Source organism: Ricinus communis, chromosome 4, assembly GCF_019578655.1.
Source record: "Ricinus communis isolate WT05 ecotype wild-type chromosome 4, ASM1957865v1, whole genome shotgun sequence".
Classification (NCBI taxonomy): Eukaryota; Viridiplantae; Streptophyta; class Magnoliopsida; order Malpighiales; family Euphorbiaceae; genus Ricinus; species Ricinus communis.
Window position 1 is genome coordinate 12788777 of NC_063259.1, and position 25166 is coordinate 12813942.

General features: G+C 33.0%; 1 non-coding gene across 1 annotated transcript; it reads left to right on the forward strand.

Annotated features, from left to right (window-relative positions):
• Nucleotides 1-203: 203 nt before the first annotated feature.
• Nucleotides 204-310, forward strand: LOC112535221. Its single transcript, XR_003079396.2, has one exon. It is a non-coding gene; the product is annotated as a small nucleolar RNA R71 (small nucleolar RNA).
• The last annotated feature ends 24856 nt before the right edge of the window (nt 311-25166 follow it).

The following is a 25166-nucleotide window of genomic DNA, read 5'->3' on the forward strand; positions in this document are numbered from 1 at the left end:
CCAATTAGTGTATACTCCCTTGACGTCCCGTCCTGCTCCTAGTAGTATGCCACTGGTAATAGTTTGTGGCCATCTCCTCTATCAAGCTTTGGGCTTGCTCTAGTGTCTTGCTGCTCAAAGAACCACCTACAACTGCATCTACCATCTACTTAGTAGCCAAATTCAAACCATTATAACAAGTTTGCACCTGTAACCCGATTGGTAGTCCATGGTGTGGGCAGCATCGCAATAGGTCTTTGTACCTCTCCCAGGTGTCGTACATCAACTCATCATCAAACTGCACAAAAGAAGATATGTCATTTCTAAGTTTAGTAGTTCTAGAGGGAGGAAAGTACTTAAATATAAATTTTTCAGCCAAAGAATCCCAAGTAGTGATAGTGTTTGTGACTATAGCCACCGCTTTGCTCTATCCCTCAAAGAAAATGGAAAGAAGTGGAGATGAATTGTATCATCTGTTGTCCTATTAATCTTGAAGGTATCACAAATCTCCAAGAAACTCGCTACATGTGCATTAGGATCCTCATCTGGCAAGCCTCTGAACTGAACTATTTGTTACACCATCTGAATCACATTAGCTTTATTTTAAAATTATTAGCAACGACATCCGGTGTCGTAATGCATGTTTACGTCCCCTCCAGTGATGGTTTCGCAAAATCATACATAGTCTGGTTATTCTCATTGTTGTTATTGGTGTCTGCCATATGTACTGTAGTGTCTTCCGGTTCACTCTCGTCTACGACTTTCCTAACCTGAATCTCTTCCTCCTCTACGTTCAACCACTTCCTCAACTGCTTGAGGGATTGCTCTGGTTCTGGTAGAGGGTCTACTAAATCAAGATCGGACCTCCTCATACACTATCTAAAACAACGAATAACCAACAACATAAATGAATAAAAGAATAAAATCAAAGAAAAATAAATAAACAACAAAGAATAAGGGCTAAATTAACAAGAAAACACAATTCATAATATCTCTCAAAACAAGTCCCCAGCAACGATGCCAAAAACATGATGCTTCGCTAAACACGACTAGCAATCTACAGGCAAGTGCACCTACCAAATATAATCTAGCTATGGCAAGTATCAATGTTGTATCCCATGGGAACTAAGAATCTACTACTACTACGCTATTCCTATTATCTAACTGATCAAAAGGTGGTGAAGATCATTAAATAAAAATGATTGAGAATGCAAATGAAAACTAAATTTTAACAAAGAGAATGAAAGTTTTGAAGAGACAATGAGATGAGTTAACCCAATTGGGGATCCTTTTAGCTAGCCGGCTTAAAATAATAAATTATGAATTGATTGATTAAGAATTGCGGTCTATGGATAATTTCTTAAATGAATTGGCCTTTCTCTCGAGTTAACTAATTCCTAATCCTAAAGATCTAAAGTTGGAATCTCTTCCTAATAATTGATTTTAGAATAGCATTAATCTCTAAATTACTGCTAATAAGAATGTCTAGTTCTTATTCCAGTAAGTTATTATACTTATCTCTAAGATGCAAATCACTTAATCACACAAGGTTTCATCCTACGTCTCGGTGGGGCCACAGTCTCTCGATCTTATCCAGGAAGTCCTATCTAAGTGGGAAGCCTTTGAATTCAGGTGGGCATTCCTAGATTCATTGCTTCATGCCATACTGATGACGAAGTCTCGAAGGTGTGTAAAAAGTGGATGCTCATAGTATGGGTAAGGGTACGCAATCACCGTACACCATGAGTGTGACACGCTTGATTCTCCACTAAGGGCAAGTCCAACAAATGAGTGTATCCAGAATGCCTTTCATCAAGGAAATCCAGCCATCATGACAATGCAGGGTAATAACATATAGAGTTTGTACGTACTTCGGCTCATACTTATCAATATTTCTTGGGATAGTCAGTATCTAAAGCTTCTCCCACAGCCAAATCTTTAAAAGGTGAAAATAAGAAGAAGAAAGGAAAAAAAAAAAAGAAAAATAAAGCTAAGTTGAAAATCTGAAAGGGCAGCTTAGGCAAGAGTTAAGATTAAAAAAAAAAGCCTGCTAAGATGAAAACCCGAGAGGGCGGTTTAGGAAAAAATTAACACAAAAATAAAAAAAAAAGTAAAGAAAAGAGATTTGGCTGTGTACTTATAAGAGTATGAGGCTGCCACTAAACTGTTGATAGGTTTTGTATATGTCTAACCCAATGATGGTTCTAGGTAGGATGACTGCAATTGGATTCGTTCCATGTTCCACCTGGTTAATAATACCAGCATTTCTGATATCTCCCTCTCCTTGAGAAGAAATCAACATAAATTGGGCATAAAGACAAAAGCCCAGCATCCAAATCCAAGAAGGTGTGCCCTTTTCCTTCTTCTCATAGTAAGAGACTAATGAAGTGTCTGTCCCGCAACCACCCCCGAGTATATGCTTCAACAAGAATTACACAAGGGTAGTTGATACAATAAAAACCTCTAGGAAAATGCCTGCCCGAAACCCAACAGATAAAGTACATTACATATTCCGTTTTAGGGATTAGCGACTTACCCATTTAGTGACTTTAGCACTAGATGTTCCCAAAATAAAATGGGTACTCTCGAGTCGGGTGAATTCAATAATAGACGTTTGTTGGCATTTCGGCCTTCCTTCTACTTTCCGGGCCTATCCGAAAGAGAATCCAGTACTTCTTGGTTGCATATCGAATAACTCCACCAGTTTCCCAAGAAAAGACTCATTGAGTTTTGGCAAGGCAATAGGATGAGTAGGATCCATGGGAATGCTAAGAATAGTAGAGAATTGTTCAATCATAGGACACAATTCTTGCCATTGAATTTAAAGACGTGATCCCTTAGGTACCAAAAGTTGACAGCAGATTAGAGGAATCCATAATCAAGTTTGGTGTGCTGCATGGCCTTGAAAGATGAAAGGTAAAATTTCCCAAGTTTGACCCAATCATCACCAGTTAGGGTTTTAAGAAGGGTTTGTAGGCTTTTGGCACATTTCTAAGACATTTTTTTACTTTAAAGAAGAAAATCGTGTATGAGAAAGTGAGGGGGCTCATGGATATATATATAGGTCTCAGATCATTGTCCAAATCAGAATCTGCAACCGCAGAGCAGAGTCGGCTGAGCATACAGTCGATCGGTTGTATGGCCTCTTGGTACAATTTTGGGCTAATTTTTTACCCTTTTTCGAGCGCCCATTCGGTTTTCAATACACAAAAGCTCATACGAATGGAATAATAAAGAGAAATGAGAAAAGTATAGGTAATTCACAAGCCAAAATCATGATTTTATATCTTCAAGAAGTCAAAAGCTTACAAGAGTTCTAAAAATCAGAAGTTCTACAAGTAATGATACAAAGAGTCAAAAGAAGATCAAAAGTCAGAGTTCTCTCCCAAACCCCCTATCTCATCGTCCAAGTTGGTGTCCATCCCCTATGTACATAAGGCTAATAGTTGAAGTGTTAAAGTGTCGATCGAACATTGCTGAGCGTCGATTTAATGTTGTCGATCGTCCACTTGCCCTTGCCAGCCCTCATGGTCCTTTGATGAAAACCTAAAAAAGAGATTACTCAGTACATCTCATACATGCATACATGAATACATATTATATTGCATAAGTCATTTTCTTACCCGCTAGTTACTGCTGAGGAGAAAGAATTGCCTCCTCACGGCACCGACCAACTGATGTACGTGCTCGAATTGGTCTCTTTAAACCTATATGGTTATTTGCATAATATGTCACCAACCTTTCAGGAAAAGAATAAGTGAAAACACAAAAGAGAAGAGTAACTTACATGAGTGCATGTACTCGGAGTGAACTCCACAGGGAGGCATTGCTCCATGGCAAGCTAGTGCTCCATCACATCATATAGGCTCCAATATGAGACCATCATATCTGGAGGGAATGAAACACTCCCCGAAACCACATCAGACGTGGCTATAGGAGGTGCCTCAAACGCAGCACTAGTGAAGGAGCCCATGATGTGGGAAGGCTTGGAACGTCAGGCGGATCGCCCCTCGGTTGGCTCACGAGTAGTAGGAGCCTGGTGGAGGAACTGTAAATAAAATAATTAGGAAAGCAGGATGCAAAAGGAGAATTCTAAGTGAATTTAGGAAAACACCTGAGCCACGACATCCTGGATTAAGGGCACGACCCTAATAGCCAAGTTATGAACAAAGTGTAGTATGTCTGCTGAGATTGGGTGTTAAGATCCTTGGGCTTGTCATACCCCATCAAGCACTCAGCTAAAGCCTCCACAGCAAGGTCTATTACCCACAACATAGAAAGAGGAGAAGATAAGGGAACTCGATGCCTACTGGGGCCTCGCTCCCATCCATAGATCATCTTTCCCAAGCACTACGTCTGACAGGCAGGTACGATCAACAAGATCCTCTTCTGCTCGAGGTAAACCATGGATAGCATGTAGGCGTCCCACTAGAAGCCCTCCCCCAGCCAATCACCTCAAATCTGCAAACTAGAAAAGGTAAACTATGTAAATAAAGTAGGAATATGACTAATAAATTATATTTACCTTGTCTTAGGTCAAGCTGTTAATCCACATGTAATGCATATGAACCTGAGCCCACTCTAAGGTGACGGTCCTGCTCGGGCCTAGTGACTAAAGCGAAGGAAAGCCTGTAAAGTGAAGATGTGTTGTGAGCCTACTAAAAGGCTGATCTCTAGAGCCTAAACCTATAAATAAGAACCAACATTCACTGTATTTATAAAAGAAACTAGGAAAAGAAGTTAGAGCATAACTTACATGGACTGCGTGCCAAAAACCACACATCCTCTTATTGCCTCGGACTGTAACATCCATCTAATGATACAAGTATGCGGGAGCTTCAAGTCCCCAGTTGTAGGAGGAGACCTAGTACAAATCCCACAGCGAGACCAAATAGTGGAAGTTCAGTGAGTTCCCCTAGTCATTGAACAATGTCGTACCAAAGAGGTACACCAATATAAAAAAAATAAGGAAACCAGTTTATGATAATATTAATGATGATGGATGCATGGTTAGAGAAACCCTCAGGTTATCACCATAGTTGATGATTCTGTGAGTCTCAGATGATAAAGATGCAGTTGAATCGAAGACTGGTTGGGAATCCAACGTTGGATATGATGTGGAGAAACCTTTTGTCGACTTAAAAAAATTTCCAAAAAAAGTTCTTTCTTTAATGACCTTCTTTCTTAGTGACATAAACCTTTTGCCTAATGATCAACGATAACTTTTTCTTTTTCTCTCAAATCAATGTTGGCTTATGTTCTTTTCTCTTATTTTCTCTCTGGTTGTCTCTCTCTTATTATATTTTGTTGTACTTAACCCTAACCCTACATACCTCTTTTTACTTATAGAGGTAGGGTCTCAAAGCAAACCTTAGAGAAGGAATTATCTTTATTATTTTTTCAAAAAGGATGATAAATATCCAAATCTAATACTTTAAATTTAAATAAATATTATTAAGAATCCATGATTATCATAAAAAACCTTCTATAATTTGTACTTGGATGTAAAAATGTAAAAAAATGATGTTGAAGGAGAAAACCTGAATCGGTATTGTGTAGAGCCGATTGACTCTACACAAGGGAAGTTTGGTAAAAATATACAATTATGTCCCTAATTTTACAAAATTCATTATTTTGACCTCAAACATCATTTTTGTTGAAAATTAAGTCCAAATTAATTTTGAAAAGGTAATTTCGGCTGGATTAACCTCAACTCTAATAACGAATTCCCCCGTCCTTCGTATCTAGAGACCTGAGAAGGCAATAACTTTCATCATAGGATTTTTCATAATGCCCTCGATATCTAGATCCGAAAAATGGATGTCGACTACTACTCCCCATTTTTCAAAATTTATAAGCATGCAATGCGTTTAAATAAATTGAGACTAAGTATCAAGGATATGGCAAAAGGATACCTCTTTGAGTTGTAGAAGCCATGCCTCTTAAGCTTGAACTTTGATCGTTGATTTGATGTAGGGACCACGCCCACTTGGATTTTCAAGGATTTTTCCTACTTAAGTTGAAGGTTTCGCCTGTTTAGGTTGAGGACTTCACCTGCTATTTCAGTACCATGCCCGTTGATCTGGGAGCCATATCCATTGAATTAGGGAGCTCGCCCATTGATCTCATGATTGCAGAGACTTCCTCTAGCTATCTTCCATTCCAAGAGACAATTCACCACTTCGGGTCAATTTGGTAATTTTTCACTTTCAAGTACTTTTGATAAAATTTTGAGCCTCAGGGTATGGTCTGATTCATTTTGATGCTTTCTAGAAACTATACTGGTCTTTGGACTATTCTGGGACTAAGCATAATTTTGATAGGTTAGGGACCAAACTTGTAATTTTTAGAAATTTCCACCTCGGGATGCAACTTGGCCTTCTATATGTCTTCTGAGGACTTACATCAACTTTTTGGACTAAGACATGATTTTAACAAGTCAAGGACCTAAATGAGATATTTTTCCCCTCCTCAAAGACATATATATGTAGCTTAATATCCATACTCCATTCACTTTATCTATTTTTCTTTCACTGTTCTCTCAAACCCTTTCTTTCTCTTTTTATGATTACTTCTCCATTTCTCCACCATATTTCATGAAATCAGTCTTGAAATGACAAGATCTTGCTCAAGGTTTGCTGGACGTACCCCAATTGCACCGAATTGGGGTTTTCTACTCCAATTTCTTGCCAAAATAACCTTGAGCTTGTGAAGGGAGAGGAAATCCCCCTTTTCGCAAAATTGAACGCACACTGCGCATTTCTGGCGGTAATTTCTAGGCTTAAACTTTGTTTCCTACAACTTACAAGCTTGACATACATGTTATTTACCTAAAACATGTGGAAAATTGCAAAAATTTATTGAAAATCCATGTTCCCTAGCCTATAGAGCCGATCAACTGTGTGTAATTTGTTGTGTGCACAGCAGATCGGCTTTACACAGTCCGAATCGACCGTGCACAAGCCGAATGAAGGTTTTCAAGGATTTTTTATGAAAAATAACAACTAATAGACATATACTTACATGTTTAATATCTTTTTGTATGTACATGATGTTTTTATACTTGTGTATTTGGCTTCCTAGGGTGATGTTGTGTCGATCTAGTTAGTTGAAAAATTTTATGGTCCTTGCGAGTGGCTTGATGAGCTCCATAGCTCAGTCAAGGCTAGGATTTGAGATACCGGCTTTCATAGGCTTGTAATACACTCCTATCTATCACCGGGAGGGTTTATCACACTTTTATGCCCTACTCGAGAGGTGGATGGACACTAATCACACCTTTCACACTTCGGTCAGTGAGCTCACACTCTCTCCTCTTTCCTTTTCCACTATCATAGGCATCGATTTCTTTGGCACACCTCTACTATTTGACAATGCGATCCACGATCAGCGCTTCGACGTTCGGGAGTGCTTCATCACTCATCTACTCGAGTTCTTTTCGACATTTAAGAACTCGTGCTATATTCCTTACCAAAGCATCCCCCTTTACTACCGGAGCTTTGTTCCTCAAAATGCTCGAGAGGTTAATCAGATGACCTGAGCCTTCTTTTTTTATGTTTTTCCTTAGAAATAAGATTAGGGTTGTTATTACAATTTTATTATTATTAGATTAGGGTTTCTCATGAATCTACATGTTATTAATTTATTGGATTCTGAAATATGATAATAAGAACATTAGGATTTTGAACTTGATAGTATGCCAATTAGGATTTTGAATCTGATTAGTTATATGCATATGATTACATAATTAGATTTCTATTTTCATTATGATTCAATAATTCAATAAGTTTATTAGGATATATGAGTAATTTGCTATCTTTATTTATTGTGTTCTTTTAGTTGCTAGGGTTTTGTATTAGTTTTTAGGGTATGTAATTCAATCGATTGATTTTTGTTATTTCTATTTTTTTATTTTATTTCTTTCACATTCTAATTGTTTTAGCTTCTATGCATGTTAAAATCGGCTCTAGGGATGTTAGGAATACACTGAAAGTCAAAAAAGTATGTCTAGATACCTAGAGCTAATCAGCTCAATGTAGAGCCAATTAGCTCTATGTTAAGCTGATCAGCTCTATTCCTTTTGGCCTTTTACCAGTTTTGATGTATCTTCATCAGTTTTTTATACTGTATTAGATTTTAGGGCATTTTCTTTGTAATTTTAGTTATAGGTCAGGTTGTAATATTTAGGTTTATATTTTTGCTCTTTATTTTATTTATTTCATGATGATGTATAATAAATAATTGTAATATGACTGCCCAATTAAAAATGGACAGATAGACCTTAGGGCTAAAATTGGATCCAATATGGACATTGTAGTCCATTATGCTAATCAATATTAATTGAGCTTAAACTCTAAAATTGTAATAGACTTAAGGGCTTTGCCATGTTTTAGTTAGGATTGGGCTTTATTAGAATCAAGTTCACATAGAACGAGCATTGTCATAATAAGTAGTCCATTAGGCTTAAAAGTTGGAAAATCAAAACTATAACTTATAATTGGGCTAGACTAAGTGGGCTATATACATAATTAATTAGTATATTAGATTAATAACTATAATGTGGGTTGGGCTGAATAAAATGATTTAGACCTAACTATATTATTTGTGTTATTCGGTATGCCTTTGTATGAACTTCTTGTGCTTATATGGAATAATTTGTTAAAAAATAAAATTAAAGACCAATATACATAAATAAGGAAGTTGGCTTCTAGATTCATCTCTATATTTGCGGTGTAAGCATCCTTATGGAATCTGAGAAACGCCACTCATTAGTAAAAGTGTCTCGATGATTACCCTTGTGGCAACTGCCATCTCCATGCTAGTCTTAGTGACTAGTTAACATGTTCCCAATTAGGTTGAAAAGCCTTATAGTGTTATAGTGATTAAGACACTTGCGTGCGTGCCCGAAACCGTTGCCCATAAGGCGTAAGTTTATGAGTAGGAGAATACAATTTCGTAAAAGGGAATACCTATGAATATGAGAAAAAAACACCGTAACAAGGGTATATTTATAAATATTAGAAAACATCCCCATAATGTGGGTATATTTGTAAATATTATAAGACAACCCCATAAGATGGGTATATTTGTAAATATTTGAAAACAAACCTAAAAGAGGGGTATATTTATGAGTATGAGAAAACAACCCTATAAAAGAGATATATTTGTTAATATCAGAAAACAACCCCATAAGTGGGGTATATTTGTGAGTATGAGAAAACTACCCCGTAAAAGAGGTATATTTGTGATTATGAGAAAAGAACCCCGTAAGAGGGGTATATTTGTGCGTATGAAAAAACAACCTTGTAAGAGGGGTGTATTTGTAAATATTAAAAAAAACCCCGTAAAAGGGATCTATTTGTCAATATTAGAAAACGACCATAAAGGAGGGATATATTTATTAGAATAAGAAAAGTACCGTGTAAAAGGGTTATATTTTTCACTATGAGAAAATAACCCCGTAAGAGGGGTATATTTGTGAGTATGAGAAAACAACCTTGTAAAATGGGTGTATATTTTAATATGAGATAACAACCCCATAAGAGGAGTGTGTTTGTAAATCTTAGAGAACAACCCCGAAAGAGGGGTATATTTGTGAGTATGAGAAAATAATCTCGTAAAAAGGGTATATTTATGAATATGAGAAAACAACACCATTAGAGGGGTATATTTATGAGGATGAGAAAACAATCACGTAAAAGGGTATATTTATGAATATTATAAAACAACCTCATAAAAGGTGTTTATTTATGAATATGAGAAAACAACCTCGTAAGATGAGTATATTTATGAATATGAGAAAAAAAAACCCCTAAGAGGTATATTTTCGAGAATCAAAAAGCAATCACATAGAAAGGTTATATTTATGAATATTAGAAAACAACCCTGATATAAGGATATATTTATGATTATGAGAAAACAATCCTATAGAAGGGGTATATTTGTGAATATAGGAGTACAACCTTGTAAAACGGCTATATATGTGAGTATGAGAAAACAACCTCGTAAAAGGGATACATTTACGAATATGAGAAAATAACCCTGTAAGGGGAGTATGTTTGCAAATATGAGAAACTAACCTTATAAAAGGGATATATTTGTAAATATTAGAAAATAATACGTTAAGACGGGTATATTTGTAAATTTGAGAAATAACCCCGTAAGTATGGTACATTTATAAATATTAGAAAATAACCTCGTAAGAGGGGTGTATTTGCAAGTATGAGAAAACAACCTTGTAAAAGGGATACATTTATGAATATGATAAAATAACCCGGTAAAAAGCGTATATTTATAAATATGAGAAAACAACACTGTAAGAGGAGTATATTTGTGAAAATGAGAAAACAATCACGTAAAAGAGGTTTATTTATGAAGATATGAAAACAACCTTGTAAAAGGGGTATATTTATGAATATGAGAAAACAATCCCATAAGAGGGGTATAATTGTGAATATGAGAAAAGACCCCGTAAGAGGAGTATATTTACGAGAATGAGAAAATAATCGCATAAAAGAGGTAAATTTATGAATATTAAAAAACAACACCGTATAAAGGTATATTTATGAATGTCAGAAAGTAACAATAAAGACAGGTATTTGTGAATATAGGAATACAATCCTATAAAATGGCTGTACTTGTGAGTATGAGAAAACAACTTCATAAAGGGGGTGTATTTATGAATATGAGAAATTAACCCTATAAGAGGAGTACGTTTGTGAATATGAGAGACCAACCCTATAAGAGGGTTATATTTGTAAATATTAGAAACAACATCGTAAGATGGATATATTTGTGAATTTAAGAAAACAATCTTGTAAAAGGGGTATATTTGTCAATACAATAAAACAACCCTATAAGTGGGTATATTTGTGAGTATCAGAAACAACTCTGTAAAAGGGATATATTTATGAATATGAGAAAACAACCCATAAGAGGGGTATATTTGTGAATATGAGAAAAGACCCCGTAAGAGGGGTATATTTGCGAGAATGAGAAAATAATCACATAAAAGAGGTATATTTATGAATATTAGAGAACAACACCGTATAAGGGTATATTTATGAATGTCAGAAAGTAACAATATAGGACGGTTATTTGTGAATATAGTACTACAACTCTATAAAATGGCTATATTTGCGAGTATGAGAAAACAACTTCATAAAAGGGGTGTATTTATGAATATGAGAAATTAACCCTATAAGAGGAGTATGTTTGTGAATATGAGAAACCAACCCTATAAGAGGATTATATTTGTAAATATTAGAAAATAACGTCGTAAGATGGGTATATTTGTGAATTTAAGAAAATAACCCCATAAAAGAAGTTTATTTGTCAATACAAAAAAAATAACCCTGTAAGAGGGGCATATTTGTGAGTATGAAAAAATAATTGTATAAAAGGGGCATGGTGTTCAATATGAGAAATTAAAACTTTAAGAGGGCTATATTTATAAATATTATAAGAGAACCCCGTAAAAGGGATATATTTAAAAATAATAGAAAACTATCCCAAAAGAGGAGTGTAATTGTGAGTATGAGAAAACAACCCCGTAAGAGGGGTATATTTGTAAATATTAGAAAACAACTCCGTAAAAAGGGTATATTTATGAATATGACAAAATAACTTCGTAAGAGGGACACATTAATGAATATGAGAAGATAACCTTCTAGGAGGCTTATATTTGTGAGCATAAGAAAATAACCCCGTAAAAAGGGTATATTTATAAGTATGAGAAAACAACATTGTAAGTGCGGTATATTTATAAGTATCAGAAAATTATCTCGAAAGAGGTATATTCATGAATATGAGAAAACAACCCCGTAAGAGGAGTATTTTTTTAGAATGAGAAAACAATCTCGTATAAGGGGTATATTTTTTAATATAAAAAAATACCGTAAGAGTGGTATATTAGTAAATATTAGAAAGCAACCTCGTAAGAAGAGTATTTTTATAAATATTAGAAAACAACCCCGTAAGAGGGGTATATTTGTGAGAATGAGAAAACAACCCCGTAAGAGGGGTATATTTGTCACTATAAGAAAACAACCCCGAAAAAGTAGTATATTTGTGAGTATTAGAAAACACCCCTCTAAGAGGGTATATTTATGAGAATGAGAAAACAACTATGTAAAAGGAGTATGTTTTTTAGTATGAGAAATAACCCCGTAAGAGGGGGTATATGTGTGAGTGTGAGAAAAATAACCCCATAAAAAGGCTGTATTTGTAAGTATGAGAAAACTACCTCGTTAAAAGAGTATTTTTATGAATATGAGAAAACAACTCGATAAGAGGGACATATTTATAAGTATGATAAAACAACCCTATAAAGGGGATATATTTGTAAATATTAGAAAACAACCTCGTAAAATGAGTATATTTATTAATCTGAGAAAACAACCATCTTAAAGGGTTATATTTGTCAACACAAGAAAACAACCACGTAAGTAGGGTATATTTGTGAGTATGAGAAAACAACCCCATAATAGGGGTATATATGTGAGTATGAAAAAACAACCCCATAAGAGGTGTATATTTATAAATATTAGAACACAACTCCATAAGAGGGGCATATTTTTTAGTATGAGAGACAACCACATAAAAAGGTACATTTATAAATATGAGAAAACAACCCCATAAAAGGGGTATATTTATGAATATGAGGAAACTACCCCGTAAGAGGGCTATATTTATGAGAATGAGAAAACAACCATATAAAAGAGTTATATTTATGAATATTAGAAAAAAATCCCATAAAAGTGGTTTATTTATGAATACGAGAAAACAACCCGTAAGAGTGGTACATTTGTAATTAATAGAAAACTACTTTGTAAGAGGGGTATATTTATAAATATGAGAAAACAACCGCATAAAATGGGTACATTTATGAATATGATAAAATAAACTCGTAAGAGGCTATATTTACTAATATTAGAAAGTATCCCTATAAGAGGGATATATTTTTAAATAATAGAAAACAACCCCATAAGAGGGATATAAAACAACCCCGTAAAAAGGGTACATTTATGAATATGAGACAATAACCCCGTAAGAGGGATATATTAATGAATATGAGAAAATAACTCTGTATGAGGGGTATATTTGTGATTATGAGAAAATAACCCTATGAAATGAGTATATTTATTAAAGTGAGAAAATAATTCCTTAAGAGGGGCATATTTGTGAGAATGAGAAAACAACCACGTAAATGGGGTATATCGATGAATATTAGAAAATAATCCCGTAAGAGGGGTATATTTATAAATCTGAGAATATAACCTCATAAGTGGTATATTTGTAAATATGAGAAAATAACCCCATAAGGGGTATATTTATAAATAATAGAAAATAATCCTGTAAGAGGGTTCATTTGTAAATATTAGAAAATAACCCCATAAGAATGATATACGTGTAAGTAAGAGAAAACAACCTTGTAAAAGGAGTATGTTTTTGAATATGAGAAAACAACCTCGTATGAGTGGTATATTTGTGAGCATGAGAAACTAAACCCATAAAAGGGGTGTATTTGCGAGTATGACAAAACAATCCAGTAAAAGGGGTATATTTATGAATATAAGAAAACAACCCCGTAAGTGGGGTATATTTGTAAATATTAGAAAATAATACCGTAAGAGGGGTATATTATTAAGTATGAGAAAACAATAACATAAAAGGCGTACACTTATGATTATGAGAAAACAAACTCGTAAAAGGGATATATTTTTTAATATGAGAAATCAACCCCGTAAAAGGGTTATATTTATGATAATGAGAAAACAACCACGTAAGTGGAGTATATTTATGAATATTATAAAACAACCCGCCAACAATGGTATATTTATGAATATGAGAAAATAACCCTGTAAGAGGGGTACATTTGTAACTAATAAAATACTACCCCGTAATAGGGGCATTAGTATAAGAAGACAACCACATAAAAAGATATATTTATGAATATGAGAAAATAAACATGTACAAGTGTATATTTATGAATATTAGAAAACAACCCCATAATAGGGGCATTAGTATGAGAAGATAACCACATAAAAAAGATATATTTATGAATATGAGAAAATAAACATGTACAAGGGGTATATTTATGAATATTAGAGAACAACCCTGTAAGAGTGATAATTGCAAATAATAGAAAACTACCTATAAGAGGGGTATATTTGTGAGTATGAGAAAACAACCTCGTAAGATTGGTATATTTATAAATTTTAGAAAACAACCCCATAAGAGGAGTGTAAAACAACCCCATAAAATTGGTATAGTTATGAACATGAGAAAGTAACCCCGTAAGAGGGATATTTTAATGAATATGAGAAAATAACATATAGAGGGATATATTTATGAGTATGAGAAAATAATCTCGTAAAAGGGGTATATTTATAAATGTGAGAAATAAACCCCTTTAAGAGGGATATATTTGTGAGAATGAGAAAACAACCACATAAATGGGGTATATTTATGAATTTTAGAATATAGTCTCGTAAGAGGAGTATATTTCTGAATATGAGAAAATAACCTCATAAGAGGTATAATAATTAATTTGAGAAAACAACCCTGTAAGATTATTTGGAGTCAATTTATAGAAAAATTAATGTTCGAGGGTAAAACAATAGTTTTCACAAGTTGAGAGACTAAACTATCAAGATTTTTGGAACTTTTGCTTCTTAGAGACAATCGGCTTTTTGCCATTTGAATCACTCTACATAGATCGGTGAAACATAGTCTTTGAATCGGCTCATGTAGAGCCAACAATTTTCTCTACATAGGCTGATTGATATTTTTCAAACTTTGATGTCTTTTTATATGTATTTTTTACCTAAAACACTAAAAATTGATAAAAGAAGTTTCTAGAATATTTTTATGATAATAATTGAGATTTTTGAATGATAATTATTTGAAATTGATAGAATAAATCCCTTTTTATTTTATATTAATCAAATAAAGGGGAGGGATAATTTAAACCTATTTATTTTTATAATTGAATAATTATCAACATCTTCTAGGGTTTCCTAACCAAGTTCCTATAAATAGAATAGTATAGCCTAGGTCTAGGGTTAGTAAGAGAGGTGAGCATAATAATTACAGCAAAATTTACATCGATATATACAGAGAAGAAACCCTTAGCAAGCTAGTAAGAAAGAACTCCCAAGTTAGGAAACCCATGAAGAATGATAGAGGTTTCTTTGAAAATCCAAAAAAAGTAGAACTGGGTTCTTATCTTCTCTTTGATTCAACAACAGCTTCCTCATCTAGTTGAAAAAGAGAAAAGCTAGGGTTTTCAAAGAAAGAGAAGCATTGTCGATTATAATAGTTATTAGAAGATCCAAACCACTTAAGCAAGATCATTTAAAACTTTTTCTAAATCATAGAAAGTTTCTCAAAGCCAGATCTAGCTCTGAATTCCTAACCAGTTTTTGGTTCAATCGCCTCCTCATCTCCCGAGACTTGTAGATCCAACATACATAATGACAATCTATTGCTAGTTTATAAGATTTTAGGATTTTTAGTGATTTAGATTTTTTTAGCTTATGTACTTTATTTTATTATTTTTTATTTATTTTATCTCATTCTATTTTTCTTAACATTTGTGCATGTGAAAATTAGCTCTAGAGTGTGAGATTGAACTGTCGAACAAAGGAGAATCGAAGGAGAACTAACTGAAATACACCTTAGGACTCTAGAGCCGATCGGCTCTTCATGCATAGCTGATTGGCTGACCATGCTGGAGCATTTATTTTCGCCTTTTTGGTGAATTTCAATGTATTCTTGACCCCCGTACAATTTTAGGTCTTTCCAGTTTTGCAATCGTAGTTGTAGGCGGGTTGTAATAGCTAGGGTTTTATTTTCTGCTTTATTCTCTTTATTATTTTTTGTTGATTATTGAACGTTATCCCCAATACATGATTGATTAATTAAAATGGGCCACAAAGACTTAGAGCTATAAAACTGGTCCAACATGAATTTGGTAGTTTATTAGACTAATCTACCTTAATTGGGCCTAAATCCAAAAATTCAATTAGACTAGTGGGCCTTCATATGATTATTTAGGGTTTGAATTTAGTTAGGGTTGAGATCACAATAATTAGGCCTTTTCATAACAAATAGTCTAATAGGCTTAAAGGCTCGAATCTAAAAAGCATAACATGTAATTAGGCTAGAATAGGTGGGCCTCATGCATAATTGGATAGTAAATTAGATTAATAACTTTAAATGAGGGCTGGGCTTGAATTAAATGGGCTAAACTTAGGTGTACTATGTGTTGTTTTGGCATGCCTGTGTATAAAATGCTTGCATTTTATTAAATAAAAAACTTAAAGACTAATATACACAAATAAGGAAGTTGGCTTTTGGATCCATCTCTCCACTTTGTGGCTTAAGCTTCTTTATGGAATCTCAGAAAAGCTACTCATTAGCAAAAGCGTCTGAGTGATTACCCAGGTGGCAACTCCCATCTCCACACTATCAGTCACTAGTTAGTATGTTTTTTATTAGGTTAAAAAGACTTACAGTGCCGTAGTCGCTAAAGTTGGGTGCGCGGCTAAAACCGCCAGTCGCAGGTATATTTATGAATATGAGAAAACAACCCCGTAAAAGGGGTATATTTGTGAGACTGAGAAACTAATCACGTAAAAGGGTTAAATTTATAAATATTAGAAAACAATCTCATAAAAGTGATTTATTTATGAGAAAACAACCCCGTAAGAGAGGTAAATTTGTAACTAATAGGAAACTACCCCATAAGAGGGGTTTATTTGTGAGCATGAGAGAACAACCGCATAAAAGAGAAATATTTATCAATATGAAAAAAATAAACCAATAAGAGGGCTATATTTATTAATATTAGAAAATAACCATGTAAAAGGGATATATATGTAAATAATAGAAAATAACCTCGTAAGAGGGATATAATTGTAAATAATAGAAAACAACACCGTAAGAGTGGTATAAAACAACCCCCTAAAAAAGGGTATATTTATGAATATGAGAAAACAACCCCGTGAAAGGGATACATTAATGAATGAGAAAATATCCCCGTAGGAAAGGTATATTTGTGAGTATGAGAAAACAATCCCGTAAAAGAGGTATATTTATGAATGTGAGAAAACAACCCCTTAGCAAGAGAATATTTGTGACAATGAGAAAACAACAATGTAAATAGGGTATATCTATGAATATTAGAAAATTACCCCGTAAGGAGTATATTTATGAATTTGAGAAAATAATCCCATAAGAGGTATATTTATGAATATGAGAAAATAATCCCATGAGGGGTATATTTATTAACATGAGAAAACAAGCACGTAAGAGGGGTATATTTTTTAGTATGAGAAAACAACCCTATAAAAAGGGTATATTTTTTAATCTTAGAAATCAACCCCGTATGAGGGGTATATTTGTGAACATGAGAAAATAACCCCATACGGGGTAAAATAACGAATATGAGAAAATAACCCTGTAAGAGGGGTATATTTGTAAATATTTAAAATGAACCTTGTAAGAAAGGTGTATTTGTGAGTATGAGAAAACAACCCTGTAATGAATGAGGGTATATTTGTGAATGTAAGAAAATGACACCATAAAGGGGTATATTTGTGAGTATGAGAAAACAACCCGTAAGAGCGGAATATTTGTAAGTAATATAGAACAATCCCGTAAGATGGGTATATTTATGAATCTGAGATAACAACCCCCTAAAAGGGGTATATTCGTCAATATAAGAAGACAACATGTAAGAGTGCTATATTTGTGAGTATGAGAAAATAATCCCGTAAAAAGGAAAGATTTTTTAATATGAGAAAACAATCCCATAAGAGGAGTATATTTATAAATATTAGAAAACAACCCCGTAAGAGGGGGTATATTTATGAATATTAGAAAACAATCTTGAAAGAGAGATATATTTGTGAGTATGAGAAAACAACCCCGTGTGAGGGGTATATTGGTCAATGCAAGAAAACAACCTCGTAAGTGGGGTATATTTATCAGTATGAAAAGACAATCCTGTGAAAGGGGTATACTTATGAATATGAGAAAACAACACCGTAAGAGGGGTATATTTGTAAGTATTAGAAAGCAACCTCGTATACGGGTATATTTGTCAGTATGAGAAAACAACCCCGTAAGAGGGGCATATTTGAAATTATTAGAAAAAAATCCCGTATGAAGGGTATATTTCTTAGTTTGAGAAAACAACCACATAAAAGGGCTACATTTATGAATATGAGAAAAGAACCCCGTAAAACGGGTATATTTGTGAATATCTAAAATAAACCTCGTAAAAGGGTATATTTATGAATGAGAGAAAACAACCACGTAAGAGGGGTATATTTGTGAGTATGAGAAATCATTCCTGGAAAAGGGTTATATTTTTCAATATTAGAAAACTACTCCGAAACAGGAGTATAATTGTGAGTATGAGAAAATAGCCTCGCAAAAGGGATATATTTATCGATATAAGAATATAAGCCTGTAAGCAGGGTATGCTTGTGAGTATGAGAAAACAACACTGTAAAAGGGGTGTATTTATGAATATGAGAAAATAAACCTGTAAGAGGGGTATATTTTTTAATATGAGAAAATAACCATGTAAGAGGGGTATATTTTTAGGTGTGAGAAAACAACCCCATAAGAGGGGTATATTTATAAATATTAGAAAACAACCACGTAAGTGGGTATATTTTTAAGTATGAGAAAATAACTGCATAAAAAGGATACATTTATGATTATGAGAAAATAAACCCGTAAAAGGGGTATATTTTTTAATATGAGAAAACAACTTCGTAAAAGAGATATATTTATAAGGATGAGAGAATAATCACAAAAAGGAGTATTTTTATGAATATTAGAAAATAACCCACTAAAAGTATATTTATGAATATGAGAAAACAACCACGTAAGAGAAGTATATTTATAACTAATAAAAAGCTATCCCGTAATAGATGTATATTTGTAAGTATGAGAAAACAACTGCTTAAAAGAAACATATTTATGAATATGAGAAAATAACGCCATAAGGTGGTAATATTTGTAAATATTTCAAGACAATGCCATAAGAGGGGTATATTTTTTAGCATGAGGAAACAACTCTATAAAAGAGGTATATTTGTGAATATGTGAAAACAATCACGTAAGAGAAGTATATTTATGAGTATGATAAAATAACCCTGAAAATGGGTATATTCTTCAATATGAGAAAACAACCCTGTAAGAGGGGTATATTTGTGAGTATGAGAGAACAACCCCATAACAGGGGTATATTTGTGAGTATGTGAAAACAACCCCGTAAAATGGGTATGTTTATGAAAATGAGAAAACAACCCCGTAAAAGGGGCATATTTGTGAGTATGAGAAAACAACCTTGTGAAAGGGGTATGCTTATGAATATGAGAAAACAACACCATAAGAGGGGTATATTTGTAAATATTAGAAAGCAACCTTGTAATATAGGTATATTTGTGAGTACGAGAAAACAACCCCGTAAGAGGAGTATATTTGATAATATTGAAAAACAACCCCATTTGAAGGGTATACTTTTAGTATAAGAAAACAACCGCGTAAAAAGAGTACAACTATGAATGTGAGAAAATAACCCTGTGAAAAGGGTATATTGTGAATATCAGAAATCAACTTCGGAAAAGAGGTATATTTATGAATGTAAGAAAATAACCACGTAAGAGGGGTATATTTGTGAGTATGAGAGAACATCCCTTGAAAAGGGTTATATTTTTCAATATGAGAAAAGTGCCCCGAAAGAGGGGTATGATTGTGAGTATGAGAAAACAACCCCATAACAGAGACATTTGTGAGTATGTGAAAATAACTCAATAAAAGCGATATTGTTTCTAAAAATGAGAAAACAACCCCGTAAGATGGATATATTTTTTAGCATTAGAAAACAACTTCGTAAATGGGATATTTTTTTTAGTATTAGAGAACAACCCCTTAAGAAGAGTATATTTGTAAATATTACAAAACAACTACGTAAGAAGGTTATATTTTTAGTATGAAAAAACAACTGCATAAAAGGAGTACATTTATGAATATGAGAAAACAACCTCGTAAAAAGAGTATATTTGTGAATATCAGAAAACAAACCCATAAGAGGGGTATATCTATGAATGTGAGAAAATAACCACATAAGAGGAATATATTTGTGAGTATGAAAAAAATCTCCGTGGAAAAAGGGATACTTTTCAATATGAGAAAATTACCCCAAAAGAGGGGTATAATTTTGAATATGAGAAAATAATTCCGTAAAAGAGAGTATATTTATTAATATAAGAAAATAACCACATAAGAGGGATATATTTTTAAATATCAGAAAATTATTACGTAACTTTAGTATATTTGTCGATATTAGAAAACAACCTTAAAAGATTGATATATTTATAAGTATGAAAAAATCTCAAAAAGAAAATATTAATCTTTATTTTATTTAACCTGTGAAGTTCGAATCATCCTTTTTCCAGTTTTATAAAATTTGGTCCTGACACTTTACCAATGCATTATGAGGCTGATTAAAATATAAATATTATTTTAAGCTTTGCTCATTTTCACCTGTTTCAAATTTATCACCAATTGAAACTGGTTTAGTTTCCAAGCAAATGCAAATGGCATCCATAAAGGATATAATATATTCTTACAACCATGTCCTGTTTTTGCAAATAAACCCATTACTTAGGAAAAGAAAAAGAAAGAGAAAGTATTCCATACTATAAAAATTCCAAAACATATCAAACTTTAGGTATGCAAACTTAATTCAAGCATAACAGGAGGGAAGTATGAATACACAAAAATTACGATAGCATGATGGAACGAATTAAAAGGACAAAAAGCATGAGCCTACAATCATGGGGGAAAAAAGAAAAAAAAAATCACTGTTTCTGTCCTCACAATCGTTATTTTCCAACAAAATCATTATGCTAGTTCATGGCCAGTTGCAAGCCCAAACCAGAAATCAGCATTTGACAACCATTCTGCTAATATGAACCGGTCACGGGCCCACGGGTGGGGAACCAAAATATAATCATTTCTCAAATAATTTACTTGAATAATTTCTTAAAATTTCAAACTAATTAGGTATAGAAAATAACTCATTTATTTGATCAATATTAAATTTTTCATTAAATCATTTCAAATTAAACCCAATAATAATGATGCTAAAATTAACTTAAATAAAAACTCATTATTAAATATATAAAAATTTTGGGTGTTACAGAACCCTATAGGCCCTGATCAATGAGGTAATCACTCGGCCTCTCTACTACCATGTTGCACTGTCATGGGGTCAATGGCTCATCGTAAATGCCAATAACAATAGCTTGCACAGTTTTCTTTAGAATGGCGCCACTAGAACCTTGCGCCATAAATTATAAATAAAAAGAACGTTTAACATACATATTCATGGCCTACCATTTTACTAGATGGAACCTAAAATCTCGATCACTTGACATAAACCAATTACTACCACCAAACACACGAAATTCATTATGGAACACGAAATTATCCATGAAGATTATTATATTCAATTTCTCTTCCATATTGTACAGAGTGATTAAAGAGAGTCCATCATCAGTAGACCAATGGAAAAGGAATATCAGAGCATTATTATTAGATCTTAAGTGGAGTATATCTGTGAGTGTGAGAAAACAACCTCGTAACAAGGGTATATTTATGAGTTTCAGAAAATAATCTCGTAAGGGGGCATATTTGTAACTATTAAAAGACAACCCCGTAAGAGGTATATATTTGTGAGCATGAGAAAACAATCCAGTAAAAGTGATATATATAAATATGAGAAAACAACCGCGTAAGAGAGGTATATTTGTGAGTATGAGAAAACAACCACAGAAAAGTGTATATATATTTCAATATGAGAAAACAACCTTGTAAGAGAGGATTATTTGTGAGTATGAGAAAACAACCACGGAAAAAGGGTATACTTATGAATATGAGAAAATAACCCTGTAAGAGGAGTATATTTGTGAGTATGAGAAAGCAACCTTGTAACAGGAGTATATTTGTGAGTATGTGAAAATAACACCGTAAAAGGGGTATGTTTTTTAAAATGAGAAAACAACCTCGTAATAGGAGTAAATCTTTTAGCATTAGAAAACAACCCCGTAAGAGGAGTATATTTGTAAATATTAGAAGACAACCCCGTAAGATGAGTATATTTGTGAGCATAAGAAACCAATCCCGTAAAAAAGATATATATTTATGAATATGAGAAAACAACACCGTAAGAGGAGTATATTTGTGAATATAAAATATTTATGAGCATAAGAAACCAATCCCATAAAAAAGATATATATTTATGAATATGAGAAAACAACACCGTAAGAGGAGTATATCTGTGAGTATGAAATATTTGTGAGCATAAGAAACCAATCCCGTAAAAAGATATATATTTATGAATATGAGAAAACAACACCGTTAGATATCTGTGAGTATGAGAAACTAACTCCATAAAAGGTGTATATTTGTTAATATGAGAAAACAACTACGTAAAGAGGGGTATAATTGTGAGTATGAGAAAACAACTCGGTAAATGGGGTATATATGTGAATATGAGAAAATAACCCCATAAGAGATGTATATTTGTGAAAATGAGAATATAACCCCGTAAGAGGGATATATTTGTGAATATGAGAAAACAATTGCGTAAGAGAGGTATATATGTCGATATTAGAAAGCAACTCCGTAAAATGCGTATATTTATGTATATGAGAGAACAACCCTATAAAAGGAATATGATTTTGAAAATGAGAAAACAATATTGTAAGAGGGGTATATTTATAAATATTAGATAACAACCTCGTAATAAGAGTATATTTATAAGTATGAGAAAACAATCCCGTAAGAACGGTATATTTATAAATATTAGAAAACAACCTCGTGAGAGGGAAATATTTTTAAGTATGAGAAAACAAACTCATAAAAGGAGTATATTTATAATTATGAGAAAATAAAGGGGTATATCTTTTAATATGAGAAAACGACCCCATAAGAGGGGTATATTTGTGAGAATGAGGAAACAACCATGTAAAAGGGATAAATTTATAAATATTAGAAAACAACTCGCTACAAGTAGTATATTTATGAATATGTGAAAGCTACCCCATAAGACGGGTATACTTGTAAATAATAGAAAACAACCCCGTAAGAGGGGTATAATTATAAATTTTAGAAAATAACATCGTAATAGGTGTATATTTGTGAGTTTGAGAAAACTACCACATAGAAGGGGTACATTTATGAATATGAGAAAATAACCTCATCAAATGGGTATAATAACACCGTAAGATGGGGTATATTTGTCTGAATGAGAAAACTACCACATTATAGGGGTATATTTATGCATATTAGAAAACAACCCCGTAAGAGGGGTACATTTGTAACTATTAGAAGATTACCTCGTAAGAGGGGTATATTTGTAAGTATGAGAGAACAACCGCATAAAAAAAGTATATATCTAGGAATATAAGAAAATAAACCCAAGAGGGTTGTATTTATGAATATTAGAAACAACCTCGTAAGAGGAGTATATTTATAAATAATAGAGAACTATCCTGTGAGAAGGGGTATATTTGTGAGTGTGAGAAAACAACCTCGTCAAAGGGGTATATTTGTGAATCTAAGGAAATAACCCCATACAATCGGTAAATTTGTCAATATTAAAGAACGCCCTTGTAAGAGGGGTATATTTGTGAGTATGAGAAAATAACCGCATAAAAAGAGTATATTTATGAATATGAGAAAATAAACTCGTAAGACGAGTGTACTAATGAATATCATAAAAGAACCCCATAAGAGGCATATATTTATAAATAATTAAACTATCCCATTAGAGGGGTATATTTATGAGTGTGAGAAAACAACCACGTAGAAGGGGTACATTTATAAATATGAGTAAACAACCTCGTCAAAGGGGTATATTTATAAATATGAGAAAATAACCCCATAAGAGGGATATATTTTTAAATATCAGAAAACTATTGCGTAACTTTGATATATTTATGAATATTAAAAGACAACTCTCTACAAGTAGTATATTTATGAATATGTGAAAACTACCCCATAAGAGTGGTATACTTGTAAATAATAGAAAACAAACCCGTAAAAAGGTTATATTTATGAGTATGAGAAGGCAACCCTGTAAGAGGCGTATATTTGTCAATATTAGAAAACAACCAATAGGAAGGGTATATTTGTGTATGGAGAAAACAACACTGCAAGAGAAGTAATATTTGTAAATTTTAGAAAACAACCTCGTAATAGGTGTATATTTGTGAGTATAAGAAAACAACCTCGTCAAAAAGGTATATTTATGTATATGAGAATAAAACCCCATAAGAGAGGCATATTTGTGAGTGTGAGAAAACAACCTTAGAAAAAGGGTATATTCATGAGTATGTGAAAACAACACTGTAAAAATGGTATATTTATGAATATGAGAAAACAACCCCATAAGAGGGGTATATTTGTGAGTGTGAGTAAACAACCCCGTAAAAGTGGTATATTTATGAATAAGAGGAAACAACCCGTAAGAGGGGTATATTTTTAATATGAGAAAAAAACCTCGTAAGATAGGTATATTTGCAAAATAATTGGAAAAAAAACCCTTATAAGAGGTATATTTATGAGTGGGAGAAAACAACCTCGTAAGAGGGGTATATTCATAAGTATGAGAAAACAACCCTGTAACAGCAGTATATTTATGAATTTGAAAAAATAGCCACGTAAGAGAGGTATATTTATATGTATTAAAAAAAACTCCATAAAGCGGTATATTTATAAAGATGAGAAAACAACCCCATAAGAGGATTATATTTGTGAATATGAAAAAAAAAATCTCGTAAAAGGGATATATTTTTTAATATGAGAAAATAACCTTGTAAAAAAGGTATATTTATGAGTTTGAGAAAATAAACCCCGAAAAAGAGGTATATTTTTTAAATACAAGAAAACAACCCCATAAAGGGGGCATGTTATGAGTGAGAAAACAACCCCGTAAAATGAGTATATTTATGAATATATGAAAACAAACCCATAAGAGGGATTTATTTCTGAATAATAGAAAACAAGCTCGTAAAAGGGGTATATATGTAAATATTAGAGAACAACCCCATAAAAGGGGTACATAAGAGTATATTTTTGTCTATGACAAAACAATC